The sequence below is a fragment of the Erinaceus europaeus genome, chromosome 2 (assembly GCF_950295315.1).
Source record: "Erinaceus europaeus chromosome 2, mEriEur2.1, whole genome shotgun sequence".
In the NCBI taxonomy this organism is placed as follows: Eukaryota; Metazoa; Chordata; class Mammalia; order Eulipotyphla; family Erinaceidae; genus Erinaceus; species Erinaceus europaeus.
The window spans coordinates 120,473,570-120,489,404 of NC_080163.1; the positions used below are offsets into that span (position 1 = coordinate 120,473,570).

General features: G+C 45.1%; 1 long non-coding RNA gene across 4 annotated transcripts in view; it reads right to left on the reverse strand.

The window, feature by feature from the left end:
• The window catches only part of LOC132536735 (uncharacterized), a 57,420-nt gene that overhangs the window by 23,462 nt on the left and 18,123 nt on the right, over window positions 1-15,835 (reverse strand). For all 4 annotated transcript variants that reach the window (XR_009548234.1, XR_009548235.1, XR_009548236.1 and 1 more), the window contains 2 exons: window positions 6,725-6,768; window positions 2,401-2,575 (listed from right to left, as the gene is read on the reverse strand). This is a non-coding gene — a long non-coding RNA (uncharacterized LOC132536735). The remainder of the gene's footprint in view (window positions 1-2,400; window positions 2,576-6,724; window positions 6,769-15,835) is intronic.

The window sequence follows — 15,835 nt, forward strand, 5'->3', positions numbered from 1 at the left end:
ACATCCTTATCAGGAACTTGTGAATAAAACTTTTTTTTTGGAAGAGAGGGAATTGTTTCATAAAGAAAACATACAAAAGCATGCAGCTCTTTGCATCATCGTTATAAATGGATTACCAAGTGCAGGAGACATCTGTTGATCACAAACACTTTCACTCTTTCACTCTAACTACAAAACAGTCATGATTCCTGTGTCTCTGGAACACACAGAGGCAGACTGTCCCCCGGTGGGATGGCCCTCCATGACGGGGAGGGGTGCTGTTCAGGTTCTTAGGCCTTCAGCCTTTCACTACTGAGTAGCCAGCTGTTCCCCGCAGAACAGAGAGGACCAATACTATGTGGACACTGCATCCTTCCTTGGGAAGCTAGCACATGCCAGGGGAAAGGAGGTAGGAATTAGGTGGATAGCTAGTATCCCTGTATTGAGGTTTACAAAGCCCCGTGGAGCTGACTGTGTGTCTTGTGAAGGACTGAATTTATATGCCCTTGCTTTGGGTTTCTGGTGTTGTTGGTGCAATTTGAAATATCCGGATGTCCTGCACAGTTGAGCTGATGTACCCAGGGAAGCAACACATATACAGTCAACCCAGCCTGACCCCCAACCCAGTCAACAGGACTTCCCTATCCCACCTGCTGGGCTGGTTCCCTATGCTTCCACCCACAAACAGACTCCAGCTGGACTAACACCTACATGATGAGTGCCTTTCACTTTCAAGTGTTCTGACTTATGTGAGGAATTAAATAGCTGACCTTCACATACTGGGTTGTCAGAGAAGTCATGACATACTTACGTGTGTTTTTCTATGCAAAAATGTGTCATGCCTTTTCTGAAAACCCAATACATACATAGAATTTTCCTGATATGTGGAGATTTGCATATGTACACACACACACACACACACACACACACACAATCTGAGCCATGATCTATGTCACAAGGCAACAGCACTCTGTATTGATAGGCGTTTGTTCATATGTGTGAGCATCTGCACATGTATAATGTGGTCCATGCATTTGTATAGATGTTGTGTACAGACAGACACAAGGCCTGTGCATTGAATGCTTTTGTGTATGTGTGATCATGTGTGTGCAAGTATGCTTTTTGTGTGGTATGTGCATGTACATGCACGTGGCGCATAGGTGAGCATGTGTATATGGATGTGTGTGTTGTGTTGTGTGTGTTGTCTGTACACTTGAGTGTAGGGTCTGTGTGTGGGTGGAGGAGTGAGGTAGCACAGTCTGGAGAGCAGAGAATAAAGAAAAGGAGTAAGATGAGCAATGTCAGAGATTGACCCCTTAGCAGCTGAGGCTTCTGACTGCAGATGCTGAAAGTTTGGTGTGTGTGTGCGTGTGTGCGTGTGTGCGTGTGTGTGTGTGTGTGTGTGTGTGTGTGTGTTTACAGTGTTTCTATCTAAAAACAGTTTTTTCTCTGCCATCTGGTCAGGAAAGTCTTGGAAGGGTGGTCTAGTCTCAGATTGGGGGGCCCTAGGGAATCTGTCTGTATCTCTGTGATTGTGGCCAGGGACCCATCTTCTGGCCCTGCTGCCTGTGCCCCCTTATTCCATCTCCCCCAGATGTGGGTGGCCTGGGGGGATGGGTCTGCACACCAGGATTCCTGGGCCACCCACACAGAAGGTTGCACTTGGCCTCCGCCAGCCATCTTCCTGCCCTTAATGGACAGGAGGCTGGGAGGGATCGTGATATGTGAAGTGGGGCCCTGATTGACTCCCAGTCCCAGGCAGGTAGCAGCCACACAGGCCCCAGTGAACACCCACTGGCTCTAAGAAACCTGGCTTGATGACCCCACCCCCACCCCCCATCAGAGATGTTCCTACCTGAGGGGCCCTGTTGTTCCAGACTAAAGTGTCCTTGTCATACTCAAGCCAGCAAAATTACTTAGAATTGTCAGTGACACTCCCACTCCCCCACAGGACACAAGATGTCCCCAGGGTTTTTGCTGCTGAGAATCAGCACTGACGGTCCTGATACCCACTTACAGCTTCAGCGGAGAGGGAGAAAACAGAATCAGGTTCCCCTGACCCCCACCCCCACCCCACCCTATGGCATCCCTATGGGAGCCACGGTCCATTGACCACACTCACAGTGACAGAGCATTTGATGCCATCCTCAGTCTAGCCTCTGCCTTCCTGTGGGGCTGAAAAGAGCTGAGAAAAACACCTTAAATGAAGGGTCGAACGAATGAGACAGTTGTTCATATTTTAAAATATGTGTTTTGACCTGGCCTACCAGTACGGCTAAAAACAGACACTGACAAGAACATAAGCTCTGAGTGTACCGTGAGAGGTAGCCCACCCCCCATGGGAAACAGCACAACTGATGCCACCGACAGGCCCACCCCAGCCCAGGTTCACACACACAAGAAAGTAAAACACATATGTACCTGGGAATCCTCAAGGCTGCTCAAACTGGAGACCACACAGCGAACCCCAGAAGAAAAACACACCAATTAGTGGGGAGTTCGCAGTGGAATACTACACAGCAGAAAGAAGGAGCCAGGCAAGGAAAGGGAGTGCCTGCGTGCTGCTGGATGGAGAAGTCACACCTGGGGGGGTCTCCTGTTGAGGCAAGCAAGGGTTAACTTCTAAGGAGAAGTGCAAGAATTAACTTCATCTTTTAAAAAATGTGTTGTTATTTTTATATGAGCATGACTGTGTTTCAATAAAATTTTATTTTCAAAAACAGCTTCCTGACTGGGGTTAGATGAAAATAAAATGGATAGACCTGGGATGTGAGCTCATATGTCGTTAAGAAGGCTTAAGACTACTTTTCCAACCCCCCGGAGTTCTATTCAGAACTCACTTGATTATGGGTGAAGGGGAGTGGGTTGAATATGATCCCCGCAGTCCCTCTTTTCTCACAGTGCTCTACCACTTCCTCCAACTGGACAGTTAGTTACTCCCTGAGTCATGCTAAGGATCCCTAGTCTGAATGTTTATATGAGCTAGGATTAGACAATCAACATATGCAGATCTGTAAAGCAAGGACACCCCTTAAACTTAGCTTCAAGAACATTGTAAAATCTTACAAACAAGGAAACCTGGAAAGAAACCTTGTCATTTCAACTTGCAATGAGTGCTATGAAACTAAAATAAATAAATAAATACAAGACAAACAGACAAAAAAACCCTTAGATTACATTTGTATGATCATTGATATGAAATAGGGTAAATAAGGAGTGATGGAGACTGTGGCAAACTGTTCTAAAGAGAAACTGCCCTCCACACAAACTCACCAATGCTTCCCAGAACCTGAGCTCTCCAGAGGCCCCATCCCCCACCGCCATACCAGGGAAAGATAGAAATAGGTAGAAAGTATGGACAGACCCACCAACTTCTTAAAGAAGAATGCAGTTGGTGGCAATCTTTTCCCACCTTCCAGCATAATCTGTCATCCAAGTGACCTTGGTCAGTGGCCGAAGAATTTGCTATGTCTGCCCAAGTGTCTGCTGATAACCCAGAAAAGCTGTACTCTCTGTATACACAAAAGGAAAAGGCACCTGTTACGCTTGTTGCTATGAGTTGCTATGAGAAAGTTGATAACTGTATAAAGGGTAAGTGCCATAATGCTCGGGACACGAGTCCCTTGTGGACACGAATCCGGCTGGGTCTGCTGGCATAATAAACTACCTATAGTAAAGCCTCAGAGTCTTCAGTCTCTCTGCCTGAGGATCAGACAGCACCCTGACTCCGCTCACAGTGATGTTTCCAGCAGTGAGTGCTCCAGATTCCAGAAGCCAGGGGTGCAGCTACCCAGGGGAGGGGGTGGGGGGGTGCATGGTATGTGCTGGCATTATTTTTCTCTCACCATGTGTACAGATTGCATGGAACTCTACATGTCCTACCCAGCGTTAGCCTATATAGCTCCCAGAGTAAGAGTCAATAAAATGGACTAAAAATATACACACCAGAACTCTAGCTCAGTTAGCTTATGTGTGTGTGGGCCCGAGTCCAATCCTCTGTCTGCATGGTATACAGATAAATGATAGACAGATAATAGGATTGATAGAGGCAGAAAAATGAATGTTAAAAAAAAGATAAAGGGAAGGGGCCGAGTGTTGGCACACCTGGTTGAGCGCACATGTTACAAGGACCCAGGTTCGAGTCCCCAGTCCCTACCTGCAGGGGGAAACTTTCACAAGTGGTGAAGTAGTGCTGCAAGTGTCTCTCTGTCTCTCTTTCTCTCTATCCCACCCTTCCCTCTCAATATCTGGCTGTCTCTATCACATAAATCAATAAAGATAATATTTTTTGAAAAAGACAAAGAGAATAAAAAGCATATTCAAACATCAGGTGGTAATATGGAACTGGCTGAGGGGACCAAGCCTAGAGCCACAGGTAGGACACTTACTGTGTCACCAGGGAAGTGGCTGTCACTCTTCCTCTTCTGAACAGTGAGGAGAACTTTGTAAGAGTATGCCCCCTCCCTCTGAATCCTTGCTGGGCAGGGTAAAACATACCATGTCTTATGTGCAAATCCGGGGACTTATGGGTCAGATGCCTACCCAAAAGCTCAAGGGAATCACACACCCCAGGTTAAGGGGCTCAGGTGAGTGACAGTGGGACAGCAGGTGCTGGCTTAGGAAGTGGTTTCCAGAATCTGACAGCCCCAGACTAAGTCCTGACTCTGATTCTTCGTGAGTCTTAAATGAATGACTTGATACTCAGGCCTCAGTTTCCTTTTGCTCACATGGGGGGTGACAGAGATAAGTTACATCAGTGCTGGCTCAGTATCCCCCAGAATGGGGGCTGTAAGTATCTCTGCTATGGTGAGGTGGCCAGAACCCCTTCCAGCTCTCACACTCCAGGGTCTGTTACCCGCCATGAATCCCTCCCTCCCTGAACTGGGGACCAGGCAGTGGGGAGTGGGGAGTTTTTCCCATCCAGGTCAGATTTCCTTTTGCAGAGACTTGGTCTTGGCACTTGGGCTTTCTGGAAACTCAAGTAGGCTTCATAATGCGGACATGTCACACGTGTCAAGTGGTGGCATCATGGGCCTCTTGCGTACAGAGAAGTTTCCAGAAGGACATCCGTTCCAGCTCAGAAACCCCTGGATAGCCCTCGTGGTCTCAGGCTGCCTGACTCCGGTTTTATAGCCAACAGCCTTTGGCCAAAAGACTGCCTGGAGCCTGCCTGAGCGTCAGCTCACTGCCATTGGGAAATGTGAGGCACATGCCTGGAATTCCCGGGGGGGCTGGGGGAGTGAGGCTCCCTGTGTGCCCCTGTTCTCCTCTGTCCTGCTTATCTCCTTTCATGCCAATAAAAAAGAAATATTTGCTGTAATAATAAAATAGTCCCATGGATTAACCATGCCCCACCCCCTTCCCGGGTTATTAGAAAAATGTTTGTCTAAGGAGGAGTGGCCCAGGGATTAAGAAGCTCCTGGCAGGGACATGGGGTTGAGAGCAAAGAGGTTGCTCTTGGAGGACGCTTGCTCTGCAGCTCGAGCCAGACCTGACTCCAGCCTCATGAGACCCAGCGGTCATTGCTCCCCAACTAATGCCCCCCACTCCCCTCCCACCAGCTCTACCATTCAGGAGTGGGGTGAGCCAGAGAAAGATGCCACATCTAACTGTCCCACTGTGGAAAGGGAAACACACACATAAACACAGCCCACAGGCTTTATGTCAACCATCCCCTCTCTGGACCTTTCTAGCATCCAGAGCAGTCTTAGCTGAAAGCCCACTAGCAGTTTCAGTGGAGTTCCCAGCACCTTCTGAGTGAGAAACCACCCCTTCCCCACTCTGGGCCCATTTTACAGAAGAGGTACAAGAAAGAGAGTGTATTGACCACAATCCACATTTAGATGGCATGGGTGGGCTTTGAACACTGGGTGGGCTTTGAACCCCACAGCCTGGGTGCCCTGTCTAGTTACAAAGCCTTCTCAAGATGTGAACTCTGAGCCTTTTTCTCCATATCTTGCTCCATAACAGAGACTCTGCAACTGACCAGATAATTCACAAAAAAAGCAACACAGGGGCCAGGGAAAAAGCTCCCTTGAGTAGTGTTTTTTTGTTTCATTTTGTTTTGTTTTTTATGTGTACAACTCAGATTCAAGCACGATCCCTACTGCACTGAAGAAGGTTTCAATGGTGTGGAGTGGAGACCTTCTCTCTCTCTCTCTCTATCTATTTATCTATCTATCTATCTATCTATCTATCTAAAAAAATAATTTTAAAAACATATTCCCTGTTTATTTTAATTATTTGTTTATTAATGAAAAAGACAGGAGGAGAGAAAGAACTAGATATCACTTTGGTCTGGTACATGTGCTGCTGGGGACCAAACTCAGGACCTCATGCTTGATAGTTCAATGCTTTATCCACTGTGCCACCTCCCAGACCACTAAAAAAATAATTTTAAAAGAGTAACATGGGCCCCAGCCTAGCCACAAGCAGGAACTAGACAATCCCAGGTGAAGTATACTCCTGACTAGTATTCCTCAGTATACAAAGCCATCAGTAATAAGGAAAGTCTGAGAAGTTCAGTCAGGAAGAGTCTTGGAGACAAGATAATTAAATACCACATGTGGGTTTTATGTAAAACTAAAGACATATGAACAGACTGCTGACTAAAGTTAATGGAAATGTTAAAAAAAATACATCAGCTTTGCAAGAAATGTACCATACTAATAGAAGATGCTCAAAGTCACCAAGTTGCAGATGCCATCATGATTCTATCCTGACTTCCCTGGGTAGATGAACTCACCTCACCAATGTGCTGCAGCCTCACTTCTCCAGAATCCTGCTCCACTAGGGAAAAACAGAAACTGGTTAGGTGTATGGATCCACCTGCCAACACCCACATCCAATGGAGAAGCAATCACAGAAGCCAGAACTTACACTTTCTGGACCCCCAAAAGAATTTTGATCCATACTCCCCAAGAGGGAGCTATGATAGGGGGAAGATGACCAGAGGATTCTGAACTCCAACTCCATCAGGAATCAGAGAGAGAAGAGGAAAAAGGGAGGGACATTTGGATGTAGTAATAGGTGTATGTGTGAGTTGGGACCATAGGAAAATAATGGGCAAAAAGATACAAATATAGACAGATAATTATAGAAATAATAGTTGACTCATATCTGCAACCTTAAGAGAACTACTGTAGCTTACAATGGAAGGAATAGGGACGCATAACTCTGGTGGTGGGAACAGTGTGGAACTGTACTCTGTTATCTTGTATTTTTATAAATCAGTACTAAATCACTAATAAAAATTTTTAGAAAAAGATAAATAAGTGAAGGAACCTATTAAGATTTTGAAGTAGCTAAAGTAAAAAAAAAAAAAATTAGAAGAAGAAGGAGGAGAAGAATGCTCATAGTTGGGAAACCAGATGAGGGTATAAGAAATCTTTCTGCACTGTCATTTCCTGTGTTTTTTTTTTTCTGCAAATATAAAGTTATTTAAAAAAACGCTCATCAATTAAGAAGCATAAGATGATTGGCTAGAAGAATGGATGGATAAATAGAAAGACGGGAGGGTGGATGCATGAGTGAAGGGTGGGTGGATGGATGGTGAGTAGGAGGATGGATGGATAGATGGATGTGTGGATGGTAGATAAGTGGGCAAATGGAAGGAAGACAGGAAGGGAAAGTGATAAAACATCAGAGAAGGTTGGCGATAGCAGAATCTATGGATTGGAAATATGTCACTCACCATGGTAATACTTTTGTATGCTCAGAACTTCTGTAACAACATTTGGGGAAAATAAAAGAGATCAAGAAGTGAGGGATGTGTGTGCAATCTGTCTATTCTGCTGCCAGGGGGAAGGGACAGCACATCTTCCCAAAGAAGAGCGAGGAAGAACACCTGTTGAACACTCAGGAAAACATTATCATAGTGCAACTGCCAGACCCAACACCGCCAGATCTGTGCTGTGTGGTTCCCTTCGTGGATCCAAATGTCTGCAGGGCAAGCACCAGGCAATCTGTGTTTTGTTTTTGTTTTGTTTTGCCTTCAGGGTTATTGCTGGGGCTTGGGCACCAGGCAATCTGAATACCAGGACAAACTGGGGACTAGAGCCTGATGACAGGGGTCCTTCTGTCTTCCCAGCACACAAAGTCAGGATGCTCAAATGAAACCATGGGGAGACTGGGATCTCAAGATTTGTAAGGAGCTGGCTCTTTCACCTGGGACTAAAGACTCTGTCAGCACTCAGCAAAGCGTGAAACCAAGAGGAGAATGTGCTTCCGGTGCCAGCAGGGCAGGCAGCATCGGGAAGCGGAGGGGCCTCTGCTGCTACTGCCCCACCTCCCCCTGATTGAGGAGGGGAGGCACAAACAACCCCAAATGCTTCTAATCTGGTCCTGGAGGAGAAAGGATATTTGTGGTGAGGGAGAAATTTGCCACCCAGCGCTGTTGCTTTTGTGTCACATTTCTGTGGTCACAAGTTATTCATCCAAAATTGGTCTCTGCTAGGAAACAACAAGAAAAAAGTTCCGTACTATAAACTGAGATTTGAAGTGGTCTTCCCTGCTGGGGTTAATGTTGAGGGAAAAGAAAAGAAAAGAAAAACCAGGAAAGGAAGAGAAAGGCCTCCTGAGGTGTCACTCAAGCTCTGACACTGGAAATGGGGCTTCTTTTTCATGGAGGAAGGAGAGTCTTCCTGTTAGCCTCCTGGCTGCTCTGCAGACAGTGATGGAGAACATTCTCAAAGGGCAAAGACCTAGTGTTCCCTCAATTTAGATACCCCAATACACCACAGAATCCTTGAAAGATGGTGGGACTGCAGCTCCCAGGCCTTGTCTACTCTGCCTTCCAGTTTTGTTTTGAAGAAAGACATTTTCCCAGATCAGACTCTGGTTCAGACTCTGGAAAATCTCGTTACTCCGTACAGTGGCAATCAGCTGAACACAGGAGAGCTGGCCTTACTTCCTGGTCCAACACACCCCAGGATCCCCATCTGCTCCTCATAGAGTCAGAGCCACAGCCCTTGAGGAACTGATTTGCACCAGCCTCTCAAGGCCAGCCCCTCCAGTGTGGCCAGTCAAGTTGTTCAAGCCTTAACAAGTCCTAGGTACAATGCTCTTTCCTAGAGTTTCTGGGGAGCAGTGATCAAATGCATGCAAGTGCTTAATGATGTCCATTTGAGAGTGAGATTGTCCAACAAATGTCCTGGAATTACCAGGGAGATACAGCAAGGCTCTAAAATTTTCCCCCCAGGTCTTGAGGTTACAAGGGCAAAGAATTGGGGGCTCAGAACTAGGAATCTGCTCTTAGATCTGAGGAGAACTTGAATGTGGGGCTGTAGGCTGAGCCACTGCTGACAGAGTTGGCCATACTTAGTTAGACTACCACTTGTTCTCCTGACTTCAGAGACAGGTGGCATAGCAGGAAGGAAGCAAGCACAGTGCATCCTAGGTAGACATCCCCAGCCAGTCCCAGTCTACTTGGCATCAAAATATGACATGGGTCATGACATGGTAACCATCCACTTGAGTGAACCAAGCTTCCCTTCCAATATGCTACCAAGGCCACAGATCAGAAAGTGTAGATAGACAGGAGACCCACCTTCTCCTAGCCTGCCAAGTGTGACCTCATCTTTGTGTAAAAATGTGTTGTGGTCTGGCTACCTTTTTTTGCTATTGCTTATTTTCAGGAGTAGGAAAGAGATTTGGAGCCTAAATAAATAAATAAGCAAATAAACTCACGAATGTAGAAAGCACTTTCCCAGCCACTGCCAACCACCATCAGCTCAGAGCTCTGTCTGGGAGAGGTCTTTCCACCTCCTACCTCCAGGGTGCTGCCTCTACCTTACAGAGGCAGGGACTTGCAGATGGCGCCAAAGGCAAAAGACTGCAGAGGCCTGAGGGAGCTATTGGTTGGGATTTCTGGCATTAATCTACTACAATACCATTATTTACTTCACCTATTGGTTAATTCAAACAATTATTCATTAATCAACAAGCCTACCTTGATATCTCCTCTGGATCAGACTTTGTTTTGAGCTAACAGATGCTGAAATATTGCTGTTCTCAAAGCACAGACCAGTCAGTGCCTGACCTGGCAGGAATATGTTTTTGAAGGATAGATGGGTAAGTGGATGGAAATATGAACATACATGTGGGTGGATGGCTGACAGGTGGATGGACAGACAGGTGGATGGATGAATGGGGTGGGGTAGATAACCTTAACCCCAGGAAAGCAATCTTTGTTGTGAGATATATATATATATATATATATATATATATATATATATATATATATATATTCCTTTTTTCTGTTTTTCTTCTTTCTTTCTTTTTATCTCTCTATTTTTGCTGCCTAGGGTTATTTCTTGGTCTTGGTGCTTGCACAACTCTATCATTCCTGATACCCATTATTTTTCTTCTCTTTCTCTTTTTCTTTTCTGACAAAAACAGAGAAAAACAGATAGAGAGAGAGAGAGAGAGAGAAAGATAGACACTTGGGCACTGCTCCACTCTTATGAAGTTTCCCTCCTCCAGGTAGGGATCAGAAACTTGAGCCTGGATTCTAGCACATAGTTCACCTTACTGGGTACACTATCCTCTTTTTTTAAAATTACATTTTTTATTACTAATTGAATAATGGTTTGCAAGATGATAAGACTACAGGAGTCTAGTTCTACACTGCACATATCACCAAAGTTCTGTGACCCCTCCTCCCCTCTATAAGAACCACTATAGTTCTCCCAAAGTATTAGACACAGTTTGGTCTTTCTTTTTGGCAAATTCATGTGCTTTTCTTCCTTTCATTCTTTTTTCTTTCCCTCCTTCCTACTTTCTTTCCTTCCTTCCTTCTATCTTTCCATCCATCCATCCATCCATCCATCCATCCATCCATCCATCCATCCTTTCTTCCTTTTTCTTTTATGTTATTGGGGGATTAATGTTTTACAGTCAATAATAAATATAATAGTTTGTACATGCATAACGTTTCCCAGTTTTTTACATACCAATACAACCCCGCTAGGGCTTTTCCTTCCTTCCTTCCTTCCTTCTTTCCTTCTTTTTTAAAATTATTTATTTTTATTTTTTTTTAGCCCCACCAGGGTTATCACTGGGGTTTGGTGCTGGCACTATCATCCCACTGCTCCAAGTAATTATTTTTTCCTTTCCACTTTCTATTTTATTTTATAGGACAAAGAAAAGTTGAAAGAGGAAGAGGAGGTAGAGAGGGGGAGAGAAAGACACCTGCAGACCCGCTTCATCACTCGTGAAGTGTCCCCCTTACAGGTGGGGAGTGGGGACACAAACCTGGGTCCTTAATTATGAAAACATGTGCACTCAACCAGGTGTGTCATCAACCAGCCCCCTCAATTCCCTATATTCCACATATAAGTGAAATAATCTAGTATTTATCTTTTACTTCTTTATTTACTCCATTAAGCACAATCACCTCCAGTTCCATCTCCTTTTTCCTTTCTATTTTTCCCCCCACCAAGGTTATCTCTGGGGATTGATGTCTGCATAACTTTTCCCTCTAGGTAGAAGGTGGAGGATACAGAGAGAAAGATAAGAAGAGACACTGCAGTACCATTTCACCATTTATGAAGCTTTCTCCCTATTGTAGGCACTTTTATGAGGTGGTTTGGGGTCCAAACCCAAATCCTTGCACATGAGTGTGCCTCCTGCTGGCCCCACAACTTTTCTTTCTGGAAAGAAGTGGAAAGACCCCCTAGAGGCACAGACCTAGCCTTTCTATCTGAGGTTCACCATCGCTGGGTTACCTGCCATGTGGCCAACGTTATGCTAGACTCCAGGGATCAAGACCACAGGCCAGTAAGTGTAGAAATTTAACTTAAAAGGGGTTAGGGCTTTGTCACTTAAGGATTCACAGTGGGGAGCTGGTGGGGTTTAAACAGTACAATGTTTATTAGGGTGAAACAGGTAAAAGGCAAATAAACAATTATTTTCAAGGGTTAACAGTACACTAGGTCCTAAAGTCTGAGTATAGTTATAGTTTAGTTCCACAAAATAGACAATTATCAGCTCTGGTAAAGATTGCTCATGACGTAGATGGGTCTGAACGTTTACCAGCTAGCAGAGTCACACATGTTCAGTTCCCAGGAGAAGTAGCCATGGCGGATACCTGGAGCACTTCTGCCAAGATGAAGCAGTAGCCAAAGAGAGCGACCTTATACATTCCATTCTCCGTGTGTCCCGCCTCAAGGTGAAGTCATTCATATGCTAATAGTCCCAAACTCCTGTTGGGATCACAACAAGTATGGAGATGGGTCTCACTCAGAGGGGAAGGGTTTTTGGCCCTTATCCCTGTTATCATGCACTGTACAGGTGAGGAAACCAGGAGATAAAGAACTTGGCCAGGTCAAGGTCACAGCCCAGGTGCCTCAAGATGTCAGTATCTGTTCTGGTCAGTATTGACCATAACAGGAATGTAAGTACACCCCTGCCCCCACCCCACACCCAGACTGACAGGTGGAGAATGATCTTGCCCCATTGTTAACAGTCAAGATGGAACTCAGAGGGTCTCAGGTTCCCAGAAACTAACAAAACCCTCAGATTTGTCAGAAGTGGAATCCTCTGCCAGGAATCCTAAAAGGAAAACTATTCCTTTTCCTTTATTTTCTCCCTGCAACTCCAGAAAACACACCCTGCAGTCTCGCCCATGTGAATCCTAGCAGAGCCAGAGCAGACACATGGGGTGATTATGACTTAGCCAGGAGAGGACTTGAGTCCTGGGTTCTGACTGCTGATTATCTGCACACAACTGCATCTCCCCCCTTACTGCCATCCAGCTCCAGGGCAGCAACTTCCTTTTATTCCTCCCTCCCCACTGCCCTCACAGTGAAGCAGGGTGACCCCAGCATGGGTTCTAAGAATGTCTTTATAAAGGGCTATAGAGATTCGTACTGTATCAGAGTTCCTAAGGATGATGTATCACATTACTAATTCCCTTAATTGCATGTCTGGGCTAAAAACAGACTCTCTTAGTTTTCCTAAGAAGTTACATTCTTAATGACATTAAAACACTGTGGTAAATGAAGCTAAATGCTAACTGATGTACTTAAATCATGAATCAGTATAGGGAGTGTTTACCTAAACTTGTTTACCCTTTTTGGCCACTCATTTTGTAGGTTTTGCCAAAATGGAGAGGGGAATAGTGGTGTCAGGTTCACGATCTGGAAACGACTCAAGAATTTTTGTTTTCTTTCGATTTTTAGTCCCGGCCTGAGTGAATGCTGCAATCATGTAGTAATCAAGGAATTAGAACGAGCAAGAGGCTGCAGGCTGATTCATTTCCCTGAATTTCTGCAAAGAATGGGGAGGGCCTGAAGCTCTAGGGAGAGATGACGTTTTTCCCCCTAAGGATGAAAATCCTAACTTTGCCTTGTGTGGTTCTTTCCAATCCAATTAAAAAAAATACAAAGCAAAGATAGGGAGATGTGTGATTTATAGCCAGAGACAACTGCAGTGGGGTACCTTTTAGCAGCCAGATGCTTGCCTATCCCAAGTTCCAGCTCACAGGCTCCTCCACATAAACCCAGGTCACTGGGGCCTGCATCCCTCCAGAGGAGGGGAAACTAAGGCACTCCTCCAGGATGCCTGAGTATAGCAGGTTTGAGCCCCAGAGACTGCTGCCAGCACCTCTGCCTTTATGATGTTCCCTGCCTGAGAAGCTGGATTGTACAAAGGTTCCAGGAAGAGACAGGATCTTTGAAAATAGAGTGTGTAACTGACCAGCTTTAAGCACTGCAATTGCTTGTAAACCCCTCTCCACTAGATAAAGTATCACATTGACTTCAGGGTATGTTTTTCATCTCTGTTCAAATGCTATTTTTGTTTCTTTCCATCTCTCTCTTTCTCTCTCACTCCGTTTTATTATAGGTTATTTAAAATAAATAATGCAGTCAAAGCCATCAAATTGTATACTTCAAATCGGTACATATTTGGCTCTATATAAATGTTATCAAAAAAAAAAAAGAAAAGCCAAAATCAAATACTGAACTTTAACTTGTAACACACACACACACACACACACACACACACACACACACACACGCGCGCGCGCGCGCGCGCGCGCGTGCATTTAGGGAAAATTCACTCATATCTACAGCATACTTTGAAATGCATCCAAAAATAAAATATTAACAGACAGAAGGATGAGTGGATGGGAAGTAGGATGAATGAATGAGTAGGTGCAAGGATGGATGATGGATGGGAAAATGAGTAAAAGGTGGAATGGCTGATAAACTCTGTTAATCACAGAGTCAATATGGTAAGTATGTTGATGTTCACTCTACATTTTTCCAACATGAATGTTTATTAAAAATATTGAAAAATCATGTACTTTGGGCTGAGAAGACAGCATAATAGCTATGCAAATGATTTTCAGCCTGAAGCTCCCAGGTTCAGTCCTCAGCTTCAGTATAGACTAGAATTGAGCAGTGCTCTGTTAAGAAAGAAAGACAGGGGGGCAGAGCAGTAGTGCACCAGGTTAAGCACACATGGAGCAAAGCACAAGGACTCACACAAGGATCCCACTTCAAGCCCCCAGCTTCCCACCTGCGGGGGGAGGAGGGGTTGCATCACAAGCGGTGAAGCAGGTCTGCAGGTGTCTATCTTTCTCTCCCCCTCTCTGTCTTCCCCTCCCCTCTCAATTTCACTCTGTCCTATCCAAGAACAATAACAGCAGCAACAATAACAATAATAACAGCAGCAACAATAATGGGGAAAAAAAGAATGGCCTCCAGGAGCAGTGGATTTGTAGTGCAGGCACTGAGTCCCAGCAATAACCCTGGAGGCAGAAAAAAAAGAAAGAGAGGGGGGAAAGAAAGAAGCAAAGAGAGAAGAAAGAAAATAAGGAAGGAAGGAGGGAAGGAAGAAAGAAAGGAAGAAAGAAAGAAAGAAAGAAGAGAGAGAGAGAGAGAGAGAGAGAGAAAGAAAGAAAGAAAGAAAGAAAGAAAGAAACTTAAGAGAACTCCAAAAGAAACAAATTAAGTCTTCCTCTAACTCATCCTGACTTTTAGTCTTCTAGTTCCCTCAGCAATTGTGGCACCAGGTGCTATGGTTCCAGGGTATCCTTTCAGGGATGTTCTATACAAGCGCTTTCTTTTGAAGGTGATAATGATATAATAATAACTAATCATTATGCAGCACTTGCTACACACTGAGCACTGTTCTAATGTTTAACATTGTCTTATGGAAACTCTTCATCAATCCCACAGAGAGAGTGCTATTATTATTAACCCTACTTTCTAGATGAGGGAAGTGAGGAACAGAGAAGTTAAACAACTTCTCCAGGGTTCCTCAGCTCATCAGTCCCTACAGCACAAATGCTCTTGAACAGCTCTCACTTAGAAACCAGAGTGCACATCTGGGCTCTGTCTTTTGCTCCATGAGGATAATTTCTGGAACCATCCATTCCACCCCGGTTCCATGGCTGCCAGTTCTTAGCAACATCGCCCCGCCAGATATTTGTCGGGATGCTGCATCATCTAAGTTCATTTCCCACATCTACGCTCGACCGGACCTGCCAATATACGTGGATATCTTCGCCCACCCTGTCCAACGCTTGACGTCTCGTCACCCAATCTGGTCCCCTATGCCTACACTGAACTTCTCTGTTCCAGACTCTTGGAAACAGAGTTGGCAGTCAGCTGAGGTAAAGAACAAACATCTCATCACAGACCCCTGCAAGCGTCCACTCGGCTTTGACCTAGCACGTTATGATTGGGCCCTCCTCAATCGCTAGCGAACAGGCCATGGCCGGTGTGCCACTATGTTCCACCACTGGGGAGCCAGAGACGACCTGAACTGCCCCTGCGGCTACAGACTGACTATGACCCACATAGTCAACGACTGCCACCTCTCCAGATTCAAAGGAGGTCTCGAAACT